The sequence below is a fragment of the Erinaceus europaeus genome, chromosome 13, assembly GCF_950295315.1.
Source record: "Erinaceus europaeus chromosome 13, mEriEur2.1, whole genome shotgun sequence".
NCBI classification, from domain to species: Eukaryota; Metazoa; Chordata; class Mammalia; order Eulipotyphla; family Erinaceidae; genus Erinaceus; species Erinaceus europaeus.
The window spans coordinates 77241448-77266662 of NC_080174.1; the positions used below are offsets into that span (position 1 = coordinate 77241448).

Genomic DNA, 25215 nt, shown 5'->3' on the forward strand with positions numbered 1-25215 from the left:
CAAGTGGAGACGTGTCATCCCAGCAGCTTATACATATGCACATAGATGTGTGAGTGAGTGTGCATGTGCGTGTGTATGTGTGTGTGTGTGTGTATAGGTGACAGCATCTTGTAGCCCTATAGCAGTGACTTTTAGCATGCATCTTATATGACCAAATGAGATGAAAAATCGTTGCTCTCAGATAATACACAGCATCTTGGACTTCTTTATATAATACAGATAAGGACTTACTGAGATAGATTTAAAAACTTCTGGAGACATGAGCAGTTATAGACTTAAGTATGAGCATTCTAATGATACCTTAAAACCAACACTCTTCCTAAAAATAGTATTCCCACCCTTGCTTTCTTAAGCAGTTCAAAATGTGCAGACATTTGTATCTACATCGGCTGCTACACTGGGTTATATTTCAATAGTCAATCAGAGGCTGTATCATTATAGAGAGGCGATGTGATAGTTGTGTCTGCACATTTCTGCTTTGTCAAAATAACTGCCTGGACAATATTGAAATAACTTTTTTTCATTCACATAATTTCACTTATTTTGAGCATTTTTAAATTATAGGCTAGATATTAAGAACCATCCAATAAATGATTATTTCATTCTTTAAAAAAGAAATCTAGGGGCTCGGGCAGTGGCACAGTGGGTTAAGCGCACATGGCGCAAAGCGCAGGGACCGGCGTAAGGATCCTGGTTCGAGCCCCTGGCTCCCCACCTGCAGGGGAGTCGCTTCACGGGCGGTGAAGCAGGTCTCAGGTGTCTATCTTTCTCTCCCCCTCTCTCTCTGTCTTCCCCTCCTCTCTCCATTTCTCTCTGTCCTATCCAACAACAAAGCAACGTCAACAATGGCAATAATAACTGCAACGAGGCTGCAACAACTAGGGCAACAAAAAGGGGGGAAAATGGCCTCCAGGAGCAGTGGATTCATGGTGCAGGCACCGAGCCCAGCAATAACCCTGGAGGAACAAACAAAAAAAAAAAAAAGAAATCTCATGGCCAGAGGCCAGGAGGTAGCACAGCGGGTTAAATACACATGGTGCAAAGCTCAAGGACCAATGTAGGGACCCCAGTTCAAGCCCCTGGCTCCCCACCTGCAGGGGGTTCACTTCATAGGTGGTGAAGCAGGTCTGCAGGTATCTATCTTTCTCTCCCCCTCTATCTTCCCTTCCTCTCTCTACTTCTCTCTGTCCTATCCAACAATAGCAATGGCAATAATGACAGTAACAACAAGGGCAACAAAATGGGGAACATGGCCTCCAGGACCAGTGGGTTGGTAGTGCAGGCACCAAGCCCCAGCGATAACCCTGGAAGGAAAAAAAAATCTCATGGTTGTACAGTGGAACCCGTACTCAGTTAAGCACACACATTATAGTGCACAAGCAGCTGGTTCATGATCCCAGTCCCCACCTGCAGCTTCATAAGTAATGAAGCAGTGCTGTGGGTATCTTCTGTCTCCTCTATCTCCCTGCCCCTCTTGATTTCTCTTTATCTCTATCTAACAAATAAAATTAAAATACTAATAATAATTTAAAGATATGTATGAATAAGATATAGTGGTAATTCTACTCAAATAGAGTTAGAGGGAGGGAGAAAGAGTTCGTGAAACACTGGACTCAATGATCTAATACTTCTTCTACATTCTAAGTCTCTATGAAAAGACCTTTCCAGTCTATACTGATTTGATCCTGGAATGAGGTCACTATGGTGTTTTTTCCCCACAAAATGTGTTATACAAAAAATAAAGGTCTCAAAGGACCCACTTGGCAGGACTGCTCTATTTTTCCCCTTTGCAGAGCCAAGGCCAAGATTTGGAAGGGTAAAAGGGAGTGAAGAAAGGAACACTTCAGTCCCTTGATGCTTCAGAACCTATACAGGCAGACCAATTCTTCAGGGTTCCTTGCAGGTTGGGGGATGAAGTGAAGTCCTCAGAGACCCAGTTTGAACCTATGATCATTCCAGAATACTGAGAATGTGAAAGATAGTTTCATAGCAGACATTGGTATTAGAAATGAACTATCTGTGTTTTCCTCTGTTGCCTGTGCTTTGAAGGGAGGATGGCTGGCTGGCTGGCTGGCTGGATGGCTGGATGGATGGATGGATAGATGGATAGACTGGAGGGAAGGAGAGAATGAAAGGGAAACAACCATTGGGAGTGGTGGATTCATCCTGCAGCCACTAAGCCCCAGCAATAGCCCTGGCAGCAATGAAAAAAATGAAAGGACATGGGATGTGTTCCTTGAAACACACACTCCAACATCATCTTATATATCTCATCTAGCAAGCATCAAGTTACCTTGTTTTTGCTGAGGACAGTATAGTGTCTACATAAGAGAGCTACTGTAAATTGTAAGGATAATGGGTGTGAAAGAGCTGTGAAAGTGAAGTTCTACAGTCATTATGATATCTCTAAAGGAAAATTATACATATCCATGAGGGTGGGAATGGTGTTTTTCTTTGTCTACAGTCACTGGGACTCAGTGCCAGCACTACAAATCCATGGCTCCTGGTGATCATTTTGCCCCCTGCCCCTTTCCATTTTATTCTATAGAGAGAGAAATTGAGAGGAAAGGGGGAAGAGAGAAAGATAGGCACCTGCTTCACTATTTGTGAAATGGTCCCACTGCAGGTAGGGAGCCAGGGCTTGAACCCAGGCCCTTGTGCACAGTACAATGTATGCTTAATTCAGTGCACCACCGCCCATCCCACCCCCCGACCCGAGTGGTAAGTGTTTTAAACCACTTTGTCAAAGAGTTTGCTATGAACATGGTTCAAGGAGCTATCTTTACAGGAGCTAAAGAATGAAGAGGAAGGATAAGAAAGTTTCTTTTATCAAATTAGTTTAAGAAACCATGGATGAACAAGTTAAATGGGACTTCTTTACTGAGGAGCTACAGCTCTGTGTCTGAGTCTAAATAAGGACTCATACTGTGAGTCTAAATAAGGACTCATACTGTGAGTCTAAATAAGGAAACATTTTGTTCAGGGTTCTTCATTCCCTTTTGACCATGGGCCCCTTTTACTTTACAGAGTTTCCTATGTGGGGTGGAAATTTTTAATGTTGTTTAGGGATACAGGGGAGATATCTTGGAGGCTGATGAGAGGTACTTTCAACATGCTGTAGTTTATGTCTCAACCCTATGGAAAGGCAGTATGAGCTGAAGAATGCTCTGATGAGGGAGTTACCACATGCAGTCAGGATTCCTGGACTACAACTCAGCCCTGCCATCAACTTCTGGGGACATTCCCCAAGGTTCAGTCCATTCATGTATAAAATGCAAGGCTGTAAGGCAGAAGAATTGAGACCATCGGAGTCCAGTCAGATATACTCCCAGATTGCTATGACAAAGCACTTGCTGAGGAGAAAGAAAAGGAAGAACAAGGCAGCATGCATATTTAATGTCACAAGAAACATAGCAGTTTCCTAGCTTTCTGATAATCAACTGAAGAATAGGTCATCTGGAACTAAAGGTTCCCTGTAACAGTGTCCCAGATGATAGAATTTGAGGGATGTATCCTCACCTCTAAGTGCCCATTTTAACTTCTTTCTCAGGGGTTGGAACATCTATTGTTTGCCCCTGCCAAAACAACTGCAAGTGAGACTTCAAATCTAATAAATATAGAAGGCTTATTCACATCAAGATCAAATGCGTTTCTATGTCCTGAAGAGGATGCTATAATCGGATCTTTTTATGTTGGGTTTTTTTTGTTGCCTGCAGAGTTATCACTGGAACTCACACCACAACTCCACTGCTCTTGGAGGCCATTTTTCCCATTTTGTTGCCCTTGTTGTTGCTGATATTGCTATTGAATAGGACAGAGAGAAATTGAGAGAGGAGAAAACAGAGGGGGGGAGAAAGATAGATGCCTGCAGACCTGCTTTACTGCCTGTGAAGCAACCCCCAGCAGTGGGAAGCCCCTTGACACTCCTGGTTGAGTGCACATGTTACAATGCATAAAGATCTAGGTTCAAGGCTCTGGTCCCCACCTGCAGGGGGAAAGCAGTGCTGCAGGTATCTCTTTGTCTCTTTTCCTCTTTATCCTTTACTTCCCTCATTTTTGACTGTCTCTGTCCCATAAAAGATAATAACAAAAATAAAAAATAAGTAAAATATCCAAGTTGTCTTTGTCAGAAAAGTGTCCTCCTCCGCCCCCAATTCTTCAAGTGTGATTTAGATACCTGTGATTCTGAAACTGGGGTCGGTTCTCATGTTGCCTCGATATTTTCATGTGGCAGCCTTGCACTAAACTCACTAGCTGAACATCCAAATTATATCAGACCCTATCTAGGAAGGTTAGTATCCAGTGGCTCTCCAACACCCAGGGCTGTATTAATATTGATCACACAGCAAAAAAAAAAAAAAAAAAAAAAAAGTAAGCTCTCTCTTTGCAGCTATAAATAGGAAATACTGGATTTGAAACATTCCGGAGCTTCTAAAGTACCATATTTGCACGTTTTTACTCTTCCAATCATAGATTGAAAGAATTCAACTAGGGGCTGGGTGGTGGTACACCTGGTTGAGCGCACATATTACAATGTGTAAGGACCTGGGTTCAAGGCCCCAGTTCCCAGGGGGAAAGCTTTGCAAGTGGCGAAGCAGTGGCGAAGCAGTGCTGCATCTCTCTCTCTCTCTCTCTCTCTCCGTCCACCCCCATCACCCTCTTGATTTCTGGATATCTCTATCCAATAAATAAAGATAATAAAAAACATTTAAAAAGAACTTTAAATAAAAGTTTCTTAAAAAAAAAAAGAATTTAACTGTGAAGCAAGTAGAATCCAGAGGGTGGATGGAATTCAAATCCATCTGCCTCAGCAAGTGTTTTCTTAACATCTTCTAGATAACTGGTAGCTTCTCCTTGCAGAATGGGTGTTTGCATGGGGGGGGGGGAGTTCATTTATCAAATATATCAAAATAGATTGCTTTCTTGGCATAGTCGTTCTTCTAGTCCTCTCTATGAGGCATCTGGTACACCATTTCACAGGTAAGGTGGCCTGAGAAATAAGTAGCTTGCCCAATATCACAATTACATGAATAATCTATAATTCTATTTTAATACTTATCTAATACTTAATTCTGGGCTATTTCCACTGAAACCAAATTAAATATTATCTGTGGATGTCAAAGAGGGAATTGTTGTGTGACCTTGAGAAGATTATAGACACATGACAGGGGACGGACACCACAGTGGTGGAAACTACTCATAATTGAGAATAAGGACCCATATGCATTTGTCTGCATTAATTTATGAAGAAAATATGTTTTTCTTAAAAGATTAGATAAAAGTGCATATATTTATATATGTTGTACTTCACAGAGGTACAGAACTATAGACTATGGTCTGACAAGAGGTCATATGGATTATGTTATATAAGCCCATTGCTGTATAAAAGCACAAATCCTCAGACACTTTAAATAACTTGCTAGAGTCACACAGTAAAAGAGCTGTAAGAGTTAACTTGGAACCTTTGTCTGCTGCACATACTTTCACTCTGTTTCCCAGTCTTTTGACTGAAATCAAAAGAATAAACACTTTATTCATGCTCAAACATCACAGTCCATCCACCTACCCTTGTGAATATACCTATTTCAAACCAATTCTGAAAGCAGATCTAAAGGAATCCAAGCTTTCTACTTATTCTAACACATTTCCTTTATCTCTAGATAGAGTAAAAGACTTGATTTTGACCAGAGTTCTACTCCATGATAGCAGACCTTGTATCCAAGGGTCAGTCACAAATAAAGAACAATATTATTATCAGATGAGAGAAAGGTTGTCGAGGACTTGTGTTTGCCATCATTATCATTTTAAAGTGCTTTCTGAGAGACTTCCCCTGCTTCACTAGTGGCATATGTATGCATTTCAGTCAGCAACTGTAGGAAGAGGGTAGTCTGACATCCGGGAGCTGGACAAGACTTACCACTCTACCCTAAAACTTACCTGAAAAAAAAAAAAAAAACTTTCCTCCTAAGCAAAACTATGATTCCACTTAATATAGCATAATAATTAACATTGGCATTGTTTTTCCTGACTATCTGTATCTATTACACTACCCATCTGCATATCTTTTTAATTTAAAGCTCTCTGTAAGTTTATAGACATCTGACATACCACCACCAGCAGTCTTCATCATAAATTCACAAAATCAATGTATTCTTCAACATTTAGCAATAAGTGGTTTCATCCCTCTCATTCTCAGATTTTTTTGGCTGTCAAAGTAAAATCCTCATTGTTTGCTTAAGATGCTACATGAGGCTCAGCAGAAAAGGTGCTATTCTCTATCCATCCTGAATATTCCATAATGCAGTCAGGTGTCACAACTGTATTCTCAGCACCGATGTCAAAGGGAAGTGTCGGATCTCACAGAGCTTTTAGGAGGCAATGCTATCATCAGGTATCTATGTGTCCCCAGATGACTGGCACTTGTTACAGTTGTCTCCCTCCACAACCTTCAACAACATCCCAATAGTGAAGTGGCTGAAAAAATTCTTAAGAGCATAGGAATAGAAAGGCACCCTGAATCTAGTGAAACTACTTGTCTTTCCTCATGCTCCTCCTTCTGGCCAAATTCTGTTCATCTACTTTTTCCCATGATCCTCTTCAGAAGTTCACAGAAATATAAGAATTCTCTAAGTTTATACCTTTTGAGTCTTTCCCTATTTAATGTCCATCTCCTGGCCTGGCCTGTGTAATCCTAAGGCAGAGACTATGATGGTTGTGCTTTTCAATATTGCTAGTGCCTAGGAGAATTTCTAGCACATAGTTAAGTCCTTAGTAAGTTTTTATGAAGTGGTTGAATAAAACGATTGGCTGAACCAGTGAGAAGTAATCAATCAAGGCTACACATAGCCGAAAACATAGCTGAATAGTAAGTACTACAACTGAGGGAACCATACAGCATACTAGGTACCCAGTATGAAAGAGAGTTCAAGGTAGCAATAGAAGGTAATGTATGTGTGGTATGATATATTCAGAGAATGATAAGTGATTTGTTTTAAGTAGAGAAAGCTTTTTCTACCCTCTTTCCCCAACAGACTTCCCTACTTGATTTCACACAGTTCCTCCAGTCACACCTCCATTCATTTCTCAGAACATGACTGGTCCCTGTCAACTACTGTACCTTTGTTTCACACTGGTTCCCCTGGCCCTCTCTGCCTGGCTAAGTCTTAGCCACCCTGCATAAGCCAATGCCACTGCCATTTTTATTCCATAAGGAGCCTCCTCTGTCACTTCCTACCTCTGACAAAAATGACTGTGGACACACCCTTAACACTCTTAACACTCTGGGCTTCTTTGTCTCACCTACTAAGCTCTCGCCACACCCCATTTCTCTCACCTGCCTCTCAGCTGCCCTTTGTCCCTCAGTCAGATGGAATGAACAGAAATATGATGCCAGGAGCACTAAGCTGATATTTCAGAAACAGTTTTCATGGAACAGTGAGCTAAGCATATGATTTTTAAAAAGAGGGTTTCCAGATGAACTGTTAATTCCATTTTTAATTTCTTTGAGGTTCCCTGGAGGGGGCCTGAGTGATGATGGTGTTTTTGTTTCTGCAGGAAATGGAGTTTCTTCATCCTTGATCTAGGGAAGATGGGTACTGTCATTGAAATTGAAGTCTCCCTCCAGGCCCACACAAGAGCAGGAATTGGCGCTTTTAAATACAAAGGGAAAGATTTCCTTGGATCTAGCCCTTTGCTCCTTCTCATTCCCCTGGCTCAGGGAAGAAAAGGAAGAGCAGGTAACCTTATAACATCTCCTTCTGTCCCCAGAACTTGCCACAGTTCAGAGAAACTTGGCTTTTTGCCTTTTATCACCTGCCTCGACCTCCTTAAGGACCCTCAGTCCTCCCTTGTTCCTGATTGCTGCACTGAACACAAAGTCTCTTTAGTCAGTGCCTTTTCCTTATGCCTCCATCTTAATGCCTCCCATGGTCTGACGTTTCTAAGAATCCATCATCCTCATCTCTGATCATGAGAACTTTAATGACTCCTTTATGACGCTGACTTCAAAGTAGATTCTGGATGTGCTGCATCAGGAAACTTATTAGTAATGAGGGAAGGTTTTAAGATAAAAATCCTTGAGTGATGAGGAGAGATTTTATTCTGCTGAGCCTTCGTGCCTGCACAATTACATCATCCCAGGTGGTGACAGAGAGCCAAACAGTTAAGAGAGACAGAGAGTGAAGGACACGAGGAAAGACACTTCAGTAGCTGACAGCCATGATGGTACCAGAAGCTTGAACCTTAGTCTTCACACATTCCCAATTCTTTTATATATTTATCTATTTTTATTTTTATTTTATATTTTTGTTCATGTACACTAGTCACTTTATTTGTTTTTATAATTTTTATTTATAAAATGGAAACACTGACAAGACCGTAGGATAAGAGGGGTACAATTCCACACCAATTCCCACCACAAGAACTCTGTACTTCATCCCCTCCCTTGATAGCTTTCTTATTCTTTATCCCTCTGGGAATATGGACCCAGAATCATTATGGGATGCAGAAGGTGGAAAGTCTGGCTTCTGTAATTGCCAATTCTTAAATCAACCCCAAGCCTTAACTACTAGCTTAGAAACTCTGAGGTTGGGAGCAAGTAATCTGAGTTTTAATAAGACCTATAGGGAATTCTAAAGCATGCTAACGTTTGAAGACTACTGCTTTAAGGGTAGGGACAGGACTCTATGAGAAGAGTGTCCTTTATACACAGTAGGCTCTCAATAAAACTTTGTGGACTGCAACTATTTAATTGATAGGGTTCCTAAAATGCTGCCAATAATAATCAATTGGGGAGAGAAGATATTTGAAGAAGTACTCACTCAAGAATATATATGCTTTATATGTGGGACTGGCCAGTCCTCGTCTCTCCAGTGTAACTTATACCAGTATAAAATGTTTCAAAAGATTCTTCCAGAAATCAGCAGGTGTTCATTCTAACTCAGTTGATAGCTGCTTTGCTTCTGAGTCATTCTTAGAGAGCTGATGGCCTGTTCTCCATTATTAAAATGGGTGGTATTTGGTTGGATAATTTTGAGACCTCTTGCATTTGAAGCTGCTGTTACCACAGACATAGATGGTAGAAGCTACAGTGTCTGGGAGCCCTGACAGAAGCATCAGATGATAATAGTGTTATTATTGTATGGATTCAATATAAAACAGGTCAAAATTTCCTGTCTCCTAGAACACAAAAACTACCTAGAGAAAGAGTGTGAAGTAAAAGTTTCCCTATAAGCTATTATTATTTTCTTCCAATATCAACATTGCAAAAGGTTTCACTCCACTTACCTTTCTCAAAAAAGGCTCCTTGCTACAGAACAAAAGATAGTCTCCTTACCCAGATGCTTTCAGCCACAGGGATCCCCTAGCAAATCAAAGCCTCTATATATCTTTTTCACAGAACAAGATTTTAATCACATTAATAGAATGATGCCTTGCCCAAGCACTATTTTTTTTCTTATTGCTTCTCCACCCCTATTTAATTCCTTCCTTCCATTTAGTTGCATTTTACTTCTTTGAGGTGGGTCAGTGCATTTTAATCACAATGTGTACTGGTTTGCTAGAGCTACTGATGAAAGAATTGAAAGCTCAGCCACTCAGTTCATTTAGATGTGAACTACCAAGTTCAATGAGAGAAGCAAAGGGTAAAATGAAATCACACAGCCTTTTGGCTGATTTCCCATTTCTATGTATATAAATGCACAAGATGGCCTTTGATGCCCCAGGTTGTGGAACAATAATGCCCTCAAAGCAATTTATATAATATCAATAATGTGTTATTGAGGGAGATAAATATATACTTCATTTAAAAAAATGATTTGGCAAGTAAAAATGATCAAAATTCTTCTCACTCTGTTGTTAAAATAACAATCATCACCGAATAATAACTAACATTCACAGGGTGCTTTACAGTTTATAAAATACTTCTACTGTACACAAGTCTGCAGTGAGTAGCCCCCAAGACTTCATCTGCACTATTCCAGCCTTTAGGTCCATGACTGTTCAACAATTTGTTTGGCTTTATATGTTAACTCTCTTTTCAGTCACCAGGTTCCAGATGCCAGCATGATGCTGACCAGACTTCCCTAGACTGATGACCCCACCAATGTGTCCTGGAGCTCTGTTTCCCTAGAGACCCACCCTACTAGGGAAAGAGAGAGATAGACTGGGAGGATGGATCGACCAGTCAATGCCCATGTTCAGCGGGGAAGTAATTACAGAAGCCAGACCTTCCACCTTCTGCAACCCACAATGACCCTGGATCCATACTCCCAGAGGGATAAAGAATGGGAAAACTGTCAGGGGAGGGGATGGGAGACGGAGAGTGGGCGGTGGGAACTGTGTGGAGTTTGTACCCCTCCTATCCTATGGTTTTGTTAATGTCTCCTTTCTTAAATAAATAAAAACTTGTATCACTAATAAGCGGTAAATATGTGACAGCAAGTACTCTGATTTTGCTGGCATTAACAGCTGCATTTTATGGGAATCAAATTCAGGTTCAGCTAAGCTGGGTGATATGTCCAGAATTACTCAAGTGTAAGTGGCAGAGCTTGAATGAGAACGCACGTGTCCCATTTCAGAGACAATCCCTACCACCTTTCATAATATCCTGGATCCCGAAAGGCAAAGGTCTTTGCAGATAACTGGACATTTCTTCTGTAGTTAACACAGAAAAAAAAAAAAAAGAAAGAAAAACAATGAAGAATGAATAGTGCTTTGCTTCTGTTTATAAATGCTGTGAGAAAAAGTACATCAACAGAAGCAAAGCACTATTCAGCAATGTGATAGAAACCTGGAGTGGGGTATGAAAATACAGATAGGAGACGAAAACCTTTTGTACAGGCTAAATTCAGAAAGACCACACGGTGCTTCAAGCACAGAATCAGCTGGAATGAGCTGCACATGCCAAGGAACGCAACTCCAGGCATTTCCTGCATGGTGACGTGTCTTCCCACAGCTGGTACGAGAATGACCAGACTGAGTGGTTTCTTTGAAGGCAAGATCCCACAGCTGCAAGACTGCTATATTTGGAAGTCGCAGAAGCCATTGACTGGCACTGGAAATACTCTGCTTGCTATTTTCAGAAGGATGTGACTTTTCTAATTCCCCTACTTTAGTATTTCATCTGTAAACTGGGGATGTAGAATAGCCACTTCGCAGGATGTTCTTAAATATTGCATATTGGATGGAAGGCACCTAGCACTTTGTCTTTCCCCTCACTAACTGTGGATGTTTACCATAGTTGCTGCTGCTAAAGTTAACATACGCATCACGTGAAGTCATGCCACTACTACAATGTCCAGAGTGAGAGAGGGCTTACCCCAAGTCTTTATTTAGGAAGGAGGGACACAGAAAACCAGTGCACCTACCTACCATCTCCTGGTGCAATGCTTGTTTCCTCTGGCCGCACACTTCACTGACATGTGGAGTGAAGTTTAAGCAGAAACATCTGGCCTCCAATGATCTTAGTCTAGGAAAACAGAAGGTTGGAGGAGACGATTCAGAATCAAAGCCAAGATGACTTTCATGAATATCTTGTAATATGCTAGCTATTTTCACAAATACTACCTCATTTTATGTTTTGGCTAATAAGCTTGAAAAAAAGCAGGCGAGGTTACAAAATCCATTTTACAGCTGAGGAAATTGAGGATTGGGGATGCTAAATTAAAAAGCTCTCCAATTGATCATCTTGTGAGTGTTGGAACAGGACTTTCAAGACAAAGACCAAGATCGAGATCTTCATTAACAGTCATCATAGCTGGAGGCTAAAAGGTGACTTTCAAAGTGCCCAAGACAGCTACTTACACCTTTGTTATACTAATGAGTTCATAGTTCAGGAAATGAGCAGTGGAAAACAGTATAAAGGTTATGCAGAAGACTGTCATGCCCGAGGCTCTGAGGTCCCAGGTTTAGTCCCTCGCATCACCATCAACCAGAGTTAAACAGTGGCTGACCTGCTTCCCTTTCTGAAAGTAAATAAATAAATAAACAAATAAAATACTTGAAATTTTAAAAATAAGCCATGGAAAGTATAGAGTCATCAAGTTAGTAAAAGTTCCCTAATTAATAAGATAAGATTCCATGTTCCAGAGCCCATCTTGCCTGAGGTCTAACCTAACAGTTTGCAATCTTCTTACTATCACTAATCATACACAGCTTGGTCCCTTAGATCCTGACCTAAAACCCATTTCCAACCTGATTCTTCCTCCTTTTTCTACTCTCTTGTCTATAGAATATTTTTCACAAAGCAACCCATGAGCTTTGCAAAATATATACTATTTAAACCTGCCAAAGGTTTAGATTTAATATTACAACTCTTTGTTTTTTTGTTATGTATTTGTGTAAATGGGGAATCACACATGTAATTTTACTCCTCTATCTTTCCAGACAGAGAAAAGCAGAGACATCACAGCAAAGAAGCTTCCTCTAGTCTCATAACTCCTGCCCTGTGGTGGCAGGGTGGAAACTAGGTCATATCCATGAAAATACAAGCACCCTACATGATGAGACTTAATTCTGAAGGTTATTTTTTTCTTTTTTTAATGTGGTCATTGTAACTTTTATTTTTATTGTTTTTAATTTTTATTTACAAAAAAGAAACACTGACAAAAACCATAGGATAAGAGGGGTACAACTCCACACAATTCCCACCACCAGAACTCCATATACCATCCCCTCCCCTGATAGCTTTCCTAATCTTTTTTTTATTATTTTTTATTTATAAAAAGGAAACATTGACTAAATGGTAGGATAAGAGGGCTACCACTTCACATAATTCCCACCACTAGAACTCCATATCCCATCCCTTCCCCTGGTAGCTTTCCTATTCTTTAACCTGTGACAGGCAACAACATGCTGTTACATTGGAACCCCCTCTTCAATATTAATGATTTATTAATATATTTCTTGGTTAAGTTTCTTTTTAGGTTTTAGTGTTAAGCTCTTTTTTTCCTTTTTCTTTAGAATTAAGTTGGTTTGCTGAGCGAGGTGGAAGGTCCCTTGCCCTCTCCCCTTGAACAGAACTAATCAGTGAGGGCCATCCGGTGACTTGCAGAAGTTCTGTATGAGGGCTGGAAGCCCTGCCTAGAGACAGGTTTTATCAGGACCTCTGCACAGCCTTAGCAGTATGCTGGTCACCAGATGGCCTGGCAAGATGGTAGGGGGAGGTAAGGGCCTAGTACCTGGTTAAGTCTTATTGGTTGTGTGGTTTTGCTACGTTTGAAATTTGCCCGCGCTTCGCTCTGTATGGACCCCGCTTTTGCTCAGTTTGAAATAATTGGATTCCGCGTTTTCTATAGAATATGATTGGGTACAGATTGTTAAGATGAAGTGTGTGTCTCCCCCTGAGTGTACTGGATTTCTATATATCGTGTGGTGTGAGCCTTGCTCGGGGTCGAGCTTGGTAGACTAACACCAGTCACCATCTCGGCCCGGATTGCAATTCGTCAATAAACATCTTTGCTTCCTTGCAGTGGATGGTGGTTTGATTTATGCTCGCTAACATAACCCTCTGGGAGTATGGACCCAAGATCATTGTGGGATGCAGAAGGTGGAAGGCCTGGCTTCTGTAATTGCTTCCCCACTGAACATGGGCATTGACTGGTCGATCCATACTCCCAGCCTGCCTCTCTCTTTCCCTATTAAAGAAAGGCTCTGAGGAAGCAGAGCTCCAGGACACATTGGTAGGGTTGTCTGTCCAGGGAAGTCTGGTCGGCATCCTGTTAGCATCTGGAACCTGGTGGTTGAAAAGAGAGTTAACATACAAAGCCATACAAATTTTTGACCAATCATGGACCTAAAGGCTGGAATAGTGCAGGTGAAGAGTTGGGGGGGGGGGTCTCTGTTTTGTAGATAGCTCGTAGACATATTTTAGTTATATTCCAAAGGGCCTGTGGATATACTAGTGTTTTTTTGTTGTTGTTTTGTTTTGTTTTGTTTTGCCTGAGCCTGAAATCTGATATGCAGGTGGATCCTAATTTTTGTCTGGGGAGATTATGGCATGGCTGTTAGAAGGACTAGAAAGCTGGATCAGGCAAGAGAGAAGCTCCCAAATATGGGAAAGGTGTATAAATATTCTTGATTGTAAACCCCATCGATTAGATTTTATCATGCCCTTAAAGATCCTGTAGGATTTGGCCTCTACCTATCTCTTGGACTTCGACTGCCATCTCCTTCTCACATAATTTTGACATTTAGAAAAATATATATATATATATATATATATATATATATATATATATTTCATCAAAAGAACAGTTCTCTCCCAGGTCTCAGGGTACAAGGTCCCACTGCCTAGAATGTGCCTACCCCCACTTCTTACATTAGTGTAAGAATGACTTCAAGTCCTGGAACATGATGGTGGAGGTTAGAATGTTATTTGGAAAACTGAGAAATATTACACATAGATGAACCAACTATTGTATTTTACAGTCAACTCTAAACCATTGATACCCCCATCAAAGAAAAATAAATACAGGGGCCAAATGGTCAGGTGGTGGTGTACCTGGTTAAGGACACATAGTATTATGCACAAGGATCAATGCAATGACCTGGGTTTGAGCCCCTGCTCCCCTACCTGCAGTGGGATGCTTGCTTCACAAGCAGTGAAGCCAACCTGCAGGTCTCTGTGTGTGTGTGTGTGTGTGTCTCTCTCTCTCTCTCTCCCTCTCTCTCTCACTACCTCCCCTTCTCCTCTCAGTTTCTCTCTGTCCTGTTGAATAGAAAAGAAAAAAGAAAGACCACTGATAGAGGTAGGTTCAGAGTGCCAGCACCAAGCCCCAGAGATAACCCTGAAGGCAAAATTAATTACTTTAACTTTTTAGTGTGTGAGTATATTGGTATATTGGGTTGTCAGAAAAGTCATGAGCCATTTTGCATAGAAAAACACAGAATAATATATCATGATTTTCCCTATAACCCAATATATGAGCAGGGAAGTATATGAGTGGGACAGTTCGAACTTAGAATTGTGAAGTACAAAGTTTGATTCCTAGCAAGAAAAAAAAAAAACTTCTTATAGCTTTTGTAAGCAGTCTTATCATTCAAGTTTCAGTTCAGATATCCCTTTCACAAATAATCCTGCCCGGATCACCCTATAAGGATGATAGTAAGGACCCCTATCCTATCAATCTCTTGACTCTTTACTCCTTTTTTATTCATCCTTATATGTCTCACTGGCCCCATCTTATCTCTTTGTCTATTTATTTATCCCCTGGCTTTCTCTGATCACCAGAATAAAAACACCAAGGGCTATGTTTTATAACTAAATGGACATGAACAAGAGATTTTGATTGTAGCCACCTCTAAGAAGGAAGAACACAGGGGTTTGTGATCACTACAGAATTGTGGCTCGGGAGATGAAGGCCACTATTTAAAAAGAGAAGACAGGCTTTCTACCCACTGTCTTGCAAATGGGTGGTGATGGGGAGGAGGGTGCTATTTTTTTTTTTTAATTTTATTTATTAAAAGGAAGTAATGATAAAACCATAGGACAAGAGGGGTACAACTCCACACAATTCCCACCACCAGAACTGTTGGATAGTATGCCAGCTCCCCCTGGCTTCTGCTTAACCATATGCCTATATAGGGATAGATATAATCCCATTCAAAGCTTTGGTCTATTTACATAAATCACTTTTACATTTACATAAAGCACTCCCTCCAGGGCATTGGTGGTTCAGTGATAGGATTCTCGCCTGCTCCGCCCCCTCCTTGTCACACTCTGATTTTCACCAGTCACTTTTCTCTCCACCCTCTCTATATCACATCCTGTTTCCACCCTACTTGGAGAGTATAAAAACAGCTGCTCTTCTGATTAAAGACACTTGGAAATTGCTTTCTGGCTCCGAGAGTTCCAGAGTGTATCTCCTGCGAAGTTAGTGCCGCACGAGTTCCTGATCCCTCTTCCACGCAGCAGCCTAGGTCGGCTCCAGTTGAGTTCTCTCCAACCCAGAGAGCACTAGCTCGGGAAGAAGTACCCTCAGGCTATCCCGGCACAGAACTCCGTATCCCATCGCCTTCCTTGATAGCTTTCCTATTCTTTATCCCTCTGGGAGTATGGAACCAGGGTCATTGTGGGGTGCAGAAGGTAGAGGTCAAGGGTGCTATTTTTAAGGCTGTTTAGACGAGACACATAGCAGGAAGGAAGCCACCAACTGTCTACCTTTGGTGATGACTACCCTGACAGCAGCTGCTATAAATATATTTACTGAATACTAAACTGGGTTCATACAGGGCTTCGGATCCCAAATTTGACAAGTCTCATACTTGGGCCCTGAACCATCAGCCTGACATATTTCAAGGAGCTCCCTGGGGCAAAACAGTACCTGCAGAATTTGAAATTGGCAACAGCACTTTGAAACCAACGATTGCATCTACACACACCCACAACCTGCTACAAGATAACAGGTGATTTATAACAAAAGAGTTTCCACAGACTCTACTTTCCAGCTCGCTTCTCCCAACCCCACTATTATCTCTGTAGTCTTTTGCTGATAAATAAAGTTTTAATCGTAGGGGGCCACGCAGTGGCACACCCAGTTAAATGCACATTATCACCAAGCTCAAGGACCCTGGTCTGAACCCCACTCTGCTCCCCACTGCAGGGACTCTGCTTCATGAGCAGTGAAGCGGGTCTACAGGTCTCTCTCTGTATCTCCTCTCTATCTCCCCATCCTCTCTCAATTTCTCTCTGTCCTATCTAATACAAAAATTAGAAAGGAAGGGCCGGGTGGTGGCACACCGGGTTGAGTGCACATGCTACAGTGCACAAGGACCCAGGTTTGATCCCCTGGTACCCACCTGCAGGGGGAAAGCTTCACAAGTGGTGAAGCAGGGCTTCAGGTGTCTCTCTGTCTCTCTCCCCGTCACCCACTTCCCTCTCCATTTCTGGCTGTCTCTATCTATAAATAAAGATTAAAAGAAAATACAAAAATTAGAAAGGGAAGAAGAAGAAGTAGAAAGAAGGAGGAAGAAGAGGAGCAGGAGGAGGAAGGCCAGGCAGAGGAGGAGGAGAAATGGCCACTGGGAGCAGTGGATTCCTAGTGGCAGCACCAAGTCCCAGAAACTAAAGGCAAAAGTACATTTATACATATATACAGAATCTAGAGGCCTGGAGTCAAAGTGCAAGTACTGTCCAATAAGGACTCCCTCTAGGGTCTCCCAATTCTAATGTATATTCACCTGGTTGAACGGGTGAGTCCGGAGCCTCTTTCATATGGGCAATATTCCTGTTTATGAGCATGGAACGTATGGCAGCCCCTCTCAAGGACCCTACCTATTAATACCATAAACTTTCAAGGCTAGCTTTCAAAATACAAACTTAGGGGAAATGCAAACTTTGAGATGCCGGTCCCTCAAAATTCCAAGGGTCTGTGTCTTAAACTCACAGCCTCTTTGATCCTACATAAGTTAAAAAGCAATGGTCAAATGAAGCAATTCATTAGTTAGAAAGTATCTCCCTGGGGCCAGGGAGGTATATCTGGTTAAGTGCACAATGACCCAAATTCAAGCCCATAGTCCCCACTACAGAAGGGAAGCTTTAAGAGTGGTGAAGCAGGGCAGCAGATATCTCTCTGTCTCTCTCCCTCTCTATCTCTCCCACTTCTCTCAATTTCTCTGTCTCTATTCAATAATAAATAAATAAATATTTTTTAAAATTCTTATAAAAATAGAAAGTGTCCCCCCCCTTTTCTGAGTAAAGCATCATCATAGATCTTTTCTAGCTTCTCCCAGATCTTTCTAGCTTCTCCTCAATCCCGAAGAAGTACTTTACCAAAAATAACTCAATGACAGGCTAAAATGGGGAAAAAAAAAAAAAAGGAGCACAGATAAGATGTGGCAAGTTCCCTAAAGGGATTTGCTCTTAGACTCACATTCTCCAAGGCATTGAATGTGCCTTCAGGTAAACTATAGAAATGTGTAAAGTTAAGAAAAAGGAAGAAGTAAAAAATCAAACCCAAAGTTCTGGTGTAGAGTGTGGTGACCTACACACCCTATGTATGGATACAAAAATGTACCCCTGACATCAACTATTTTTGTAAAACACTTAAATCAGTAATGAAATTGGAAAAGAGAATCTAAAGGCTATCATAGTACTGAATGCCCCTCAGCGTACCTGGCTGGAACAAAGCTCTCTCAACTCATTCACTCTTTTTCATTTGATCATTCAGCTAATAGTCCCTAGACTGCTACTAGGTGAAAAAAAAAAAGTGCTACATTCTGAGAACAAAGTCTTAAATAATTTGTGCTTCATTTCCCAGAATGTTTATCTAGTTAAAAAAAGAGAAAAAAAGGAACAGTATACAGCTAAATATAGCTGGGTAAATATACAAAAAAGTATAGAATTGAGCAAAGAAAATACTCAATTCTGTGAAGATCAAGGGCTTTCACTGGAACTAAGTAATAAACAGGATCTCTGGCACTACTATAAGCCAGATCTGAGTAGTGCTCTGATAAATGATGATGATGATGATTATGATCATGATGATGATGATAATTGCCTATGGGAGTGCGGCGAGCCAAAATGGCGACTTGGAGACAATACCTGGTGTGAACTCAGGAAAAAGGCAGATTTCAACCTGGGATTCTCAGGGGAGGGAAGGATTTTTGACCATCGGTGGTAAAGGAGAGCAAGGGGTGGTTAGAATGACACCAAAAAAAGTCCTATAACCCACTCTTGGGCTGGCAAACAGAGGCCAAAAGGACAGTGGACAGGAAAATCGTTGGCTTGATTATTTATGAACTCACCTTTCCTCCCCAACCCCAAAACCAGCCCCCACAGGCTGGCCAGCTGCTCCTAGAAGACTTCCTGTGGAGCTACTTTCTTTACCAAGATTTCTGGCCCAGCAGGGCTGTCATTCCAAGCCTTTTCTTTTCTTTTCTTTTTCTTTTTGAAGGGGACTGGAGCTCTATTTGAGTGACAGAATATCTGACCAATCAGGGCCTCAGTACAGCCTGGGAAAGACTAGTTGGATTATATATATATATATATATTATAATTGGTTGTCTTTGTTTTTTTTAGGAAGGGGACCAGACTATGTGCAGCCATCTGGAGTGGTCCAAGTAGCAGACTGACTTTTAGGATTTTTTACTCTATTTTATTTTATTATTACTTTTATTATATACGTGTGTCCCTTTTCACTCCTCCTCAGGTTGACCAAAATTAACTCTTGTTGCTTTTTCCACTGATTGCTGACTGGGTGTGTTATCTATTGTGGGAGGAACTTGTTTCTCTCTCCCTCTCTCTCTACCCTCCTTTTTCTCTCCTCCTAGCTAATTTAAAAAAAAAAGAACACTTTTCCTTTTCACCGCTCTTTTTTTTAAATTTCCCTTCTCCTTCCTTCTTTTGCTTTCTGAATTCACTAACATTCATTTGTGAATTTTTTTGTGAAAGAAATATGACTCAGAGTGGACTCTCTCTCTGTCTGTCTCTCTTTTCTCCTTTCCTTTCTACTCTTGCCATCTCTAGAATTTATAGTGGACAGTAGATTTGCATAATTGTATATTATTTCTTTGTCTTTTCCCCATTCTATTCTTTTCTTTTTTCTTTTTTTTTTTTCTTTTTTTTTGGACTGGAGGTGTTGTTTGGCTAACTGGTATTGTTTGAACTGTTCAGTTGCTATTATTGTACTTTCTGAGGTTTGTGATTGCATTTGTGAAAAGACTTTAGTTTAACATGGCTTGTACTCAAAACACAACAACTGAAGAATGAGAGAACACAAAAATACAAACCACATTAAAAAAATGTTAAATCAAGAGCAAATAAAACTGGTACCACAATGAATCAGGACAGGAGTCCAGACGAAACTCCAAATCAGTCAGAAATAACCATAGATAAGAAAAGTATGCAAGCATTAGTAAACCTAATAATCACAGAAATGAAGACAACTATGGAGGAAAGGGATATCAGATATAGAGAAACAACAGATGAGACCCTCAAAGAAAACACGAGCTACCTCAAGGTAATTAGAGAAATGAAGGCTGAAACAGCTGAGCCAATTAAGAGAACAAGCTAATACTATAACTGAACTGAAGAAGGAAGCTGAGGGAGGGGAAAGCAGGCTAACAAAAGCAGAAAACAGAATTAGCCAGACAGAGGATGAGCTAGAGAAAACTAAGAAAGAGGTAAAAGAGCTCAAAAAGAGATGAGAGACATTGAAAACAAACAACAACAGAGACATATGGGATGATCTCAAAAGAAGTAACATTCCTATCATTGGCCTGCCAGAGGAAGGTGAAGTAAACATACTAGAGGAAATAATAGAAGAAAACTTCCCAGACCTAAACAACAGAAAGGACATAAAGAGGCCCAGAGAGTCCCAAACAGAATCAACCCAGATCTGAAGACACCAAGACCCATGATAGTTACAGTGAAAAGAAGCATGGATAAAGAAAGGATCCTAAAGGCTGTAAGAGAAAAACAAAAAGTCACATACGGGGAAAGTTCCATAAGACTATCAGCAGACTTCTTCATTCAGACTCTAAAACCAAGAAGAGAATGTTAAGATATCTATTGAGCCCTGAGTAAAAAAGGGTTTCAACCAAGGATAATATATCCTGCTAGACTTTCATTCAGACTAGATGGAGGGATAATTGCCTATAGAAGAGTGAGAATCAGAATATCCCAGAGAAAGAAAATAGTACGGAAGACTATAAAAATCAGAAATGGAATGGATTCCAGGTGAAAATGACTCCAGTATGAAAGGGCTGGGGGAAGGGTCAAGTGCATCAGGAGGACACAGAGTAAATTTGGTACTTTCTACCCATTTTCATGTTTCTCAGGGATTCCCTGAAAAATATGACTGGGAAGGAAATCTCCAGAAGCCTATAGATGGATGAACTCTTTCCCATCCCTCCCTGATTCCACAATGTAGATTGTCATAATCCCTGAACTCCTGTTCTTGCATGTGAAAGGAAGGATTCTTGGGGGGGGGGGGCAGACAGATCTCCATCTAATCAGATTCTTCACTCCACTGCCTCCTCAGAGAGAAAGATAAGCAAAATGTCATAGTAACTCTGTATTTTAATCAAAGCCATTGGGAGTGAAGTCAAGTCTGAGGGATGATATCATCTATTGCACTGTTCGGGTAGAAGGTTCCCTCTTGGGCAATTCTTGGTCCTTCTGAGTACTACCTATATTCCGTGGGGAAAATGTATGAACATTTCTGACTTTGTTCTCCTTACCAGTAGGAAGGGGGAGAATGATGGTTATCTCATGGGATAGTGCCAGGTTGACATAAGTTTTCTCATGTTGATGATTACAGCAATATCTAACTAACACGGAGCCTTTCCATGCTATACACATTAATTCCCATTCCATTTGTCACAATGAAATAGCTTTTCATGAGCACTTCCTAAAAAATAATTTTGTTAATGTCTCCAATTAATTTTAATAATTCTTCCAGAACATACCTATAGCATATTAAAGTTTTATTTTTATTGATTTTTGTGATAATTTTAAAAGCACTTTAGCATCAGCTAGCTGGTATAGTTATCTCAGTAACATTCCAAGTTAAACAGGAGGAGTTAAATCAGTTAATATTGAAGAAGAAAAGTGCCTTGTCCAGATTCAGTTGCCTAACTAATCCTTGTCTCCAAAGCTCAGTTTCTTCTGATAGCATGGCAATGACTCTCTGAGTAGCCTTCTAGAAAAATTAAAAGCATTCATTGGTACCAATTAATAATAAAATCCCACCTTAATAATTATAATATTGGTAACTGTCTCCCTCTATATTTTAGATACTGAGGAGGAGGGAGGGGAAGAATGGGAAGAGAGAAAAAGGCAAGAGAGACAGGGAGAGGAGGTGGCATAGCGCTTAAGCTTCCTTTAATGCATGAAGCTTCCTTCAATGGGTGGTCTTGAACCTGGGTCATATACATAGCAAAGCAGCACATTATTCAAATTAGTTACTTTGCAGGCCTAGTAATATCCTCTTATAAACTATGTCCGCCTTCTGTAGCACGGCATGAATCTTTATCAAAGTTCTTCTGTCCTAGACATAGAAATGAAAAATAATCAAGACCAGGTTTTATTCTTGCCTCCTATTCACCATAGTTCTTGTCTCCATCCCTGTTAATTCAGACAAACCCAATATATGTCTATTGGATGGATTTTTTTTTTAAGTGTTAAATGATTTGCAAAGTACTTCTATACCCTTTACTTTTCTTTTTATTTTCAAAAAAGTCCTGTAAACATAAAGTTGATGTCCTTATTTACATTTAGTAGATGATAATATGGAGGTTGTACCCAGGTTGATCTTGTTTCTGTCTTTTAAGAACTATAGTGAACTCCTACTTCTTCTTGGAGCAAAACTCAGCAGAATTCTATACACTGTTATTGGTACCACCACAAAAATCTACTTAAAAGGTTAAAAAAATTAGACACTGATTTGTTATTTTTCTTATTTGGTAAAACACACCAAATTATTTTTAAAATTTTATTAGTCAGAGTTAAGAATAGGGCTAGAACACTGCATAAGGGCAGAGTAGCTCCTAAACTTAAAATAATACTAAAATATACTTTCTATGTTAAAAATAGAAAATATATACATACAATTAACTGTTTACTACATTAATCTGACCCATATATATTAATATTTAGCATAGGAGCCTGTATGACCTCTGAGTCCCTGTCAGTCTGAACTTGCAGTCCATGGTCACAGCTGGGAAAATTCTAGGCTGCACTCATTTCAGGACTAGTCTTCTTCCATTGGCAAAGTAGGATTACCTAGCCTTCCTTTGGAGAATTGGACTATCCCTACCATTGTTGCTTTCTAGTGAGGGCAAGGTCCTGGAGAGGCACACAAGAGGGCTTATGATGACATTCCTGATGGAAGTGACCAGTGATGGTGGAGAGGTCTTAAGGCATGCTAAACTCTTTTCTTTTTCCTCTCATTCCTTGCACTCCTGTTGGTAGACTCAATGAGGAAACTGAAAATGTTAGTTTTTTCAATCAGAGTTCCACAGTGTATCAAAAATAAAAAGAGTTAACAGATAATCTCAGAGTTTATGGTATCCAAAAGGTCACAGGTTCAAACCTGAGAGGTCACAGAAGTCTTTCTGTGTGAAGTAAAGCCTGAGGGGGAAGGAGGAACTAGATGTGTGAGCAGGCTAGAAAACAGTGTAGAGGTTTAGAAAGAACTATCTGACTGTAGAAGAGTTTAGACTAAGAAGAAGACAATGTTGCAACAGGAGTCTGGAGTGGTAAGTAAGAGCTGGATTAACCAGGGATTTACCAATCATGTGAAGGAATTTGAACTTTACAATGCTACTAGCTAGTTATGGGAACATTGCTATTTGTCTGCCTTGAGTTTGAATATCCACTGTGTAAGATGGTAAGAACATCATTTGTTTGCTTAGCAGACAGGGCCTGAGTTGTTCAGATAACACAGCACGAGTAAATGTGCGCACACACACATACACACACACTGTCACATGGAGATTTGCTTAGGAAACCATTATACATTATCACCACACCATCTCACATCAGCTTCAGAAAATAGAAGCAGCAGCCTTCTCTTTCCTCCCATTTCCCTCAACCCCTGTGGAGGAAAAAGGCCCCCACTGGAAAAGAAAGAGTCTCCTTAGTCCCTTGTCAAGGCTTTCTCAAGCAATAATCCATAATGCAATCTTCATTGAAATTGTATTTCAGCCACCCCTCTGCTAAAAATATCAACACATGTGACTTCAGTCGTGGAATGGCCTTTGTGCCTGCCTGCTCCTGGTGTGTGCCTTCCCGAGTGGCTGCCCTCACTCTGGGTGGCAGCATGTGTGATAACATTATAATTTTGTGTACATTGTGCTCTCGGAGGCCATGCTGAGGCCAGCACGAGGAAATGGCAATTGACAGCAGGTCCAGTCTTTGTGAAGATCTGTGGCTGCCTCTGCTGTGGGTTCACTGGGCTCAAACCACTGGATTCAGGTGACTGGCCCCAAGAGGCATCGGCGCACACACCCTGTGATGCCTTTTGTTTAAACACTTTGTGAAAGAGGTGCCAGCCTGAAATCAAGGTTATCTTTGGAATAGAAAATGACTTGGAGGCTTAGGTGGGAGAAGTAGGAAAGAGACCCAGGCCCAGTTATCTGAACCACTGGGATCTGTATATTCATCTGGCAGGGCATTCAAAACTACCACAGTTAAAAGCTGGCATCATCTCTTTACCCCATGATCTTTCACTAGGTTGCAATGGTTCCCTACCCAGAGACCATTTACACTGCTAATTAACAACTCTGCAGACATCGGAGAAATATTTATTAAATGCCTATTTTGAGCTAATACTTGTGGGCACTGGGGATATAGTGATGAACAAGGCACAATTTATCCTGCATGGAACTTACACTGGGACAGGAAGGAATCAATTGCATGATCACAGTGCAAATGTTCTATGGTCAGAGAAATTGCTAAAGGACAACAACCCATAGGTACTAAATGAAAAGCCGAATTCTGTCTGTCCCCAGTGTCTCAAAGCCAATATTAAAAAAAAAAAAAAAAAAAAAAGTTCCACTTCCACTAGTTTGTCTTCACTTAAGCTCTTCATTTGCATCAAAGAAGGAAAAACAAAGCTTCTCCCCAATTACCCCACCATGCACTGAGCCAGGTACCCAAATAGAACTCAGATTATCTGTTTAATTCTCCAGTCTGCAAGGAGGCATTTACTCATCTTCTATGTCTTAGTCAAATGTAGTGGATTAGTTCAGAGCCCAGGGGGAAAGCATGAATAAATACTGTGTTTAGAAGGGAAGCTACACAGAGCAGAGATATGGACTTATAAAAGAAAAGTCAAGTGAGTTTATAAGCAATCCTTGTGAGTTCCTGGGGGTGGGGGGTAGGGGGGCCCAAGCCTGTGTTATCCAAAGCCATGACTCTCAGTCTGCATTTCAGCTAATCTCTTGTGTTCTTCCAAAGGCCGTCCTACCCCCAGACTCACCCAGGAAGAGGGCCCTCCCTCATCAGTGGGTAATGGGAGCCTCAGAGTAGAAGATCCAGACACTTACATCATGGGGTGCTGAGACACTGCTCATGCGCCAATCACTGCACTGTAAGTCATTAACCTTCCCATAAAGTTAAAAAAAAAAAGTAGAATTGAAAAACAAAAGTTAAAAGACAAGTCATTGTCTATGTATAGCAGACAAAAAAAGAAAAAAAAAAAAAAAACTACTTTAACTGTGTTTCCTTAGAAACAGCCACAAGCTGAGAAAGAGAAAGTAGTCACACAGTCA

The 25215-nt window shown here is 40.7% G+C and overlaps 1 protein-coding gene across 6 annotated transcripts in view; it reads right to left on the bottom strand.

Moving 5' to 3' along the window:
- The window catches only part of DAB1 (DAB adaptor protein 1), a 1538943-nt gene that overhangs the window by 1392260 nt on the left and 121468 nt on the right, over nucleotides 1–25215 (bottom strand). For all 6 annotated transcript variants that reach the window (XM_060206276.1, XM_060206275.1, XM_060206272.1 and 3 more), the window contains exon 2: nucleotides 11371–11467. The gene's annotated coding sequence lies outside the window, so the exon portion shown is untranslated. The remainder of the gene's footprint in view (nucleotides 1–11370; nucleotides 11468–25215) is intronic.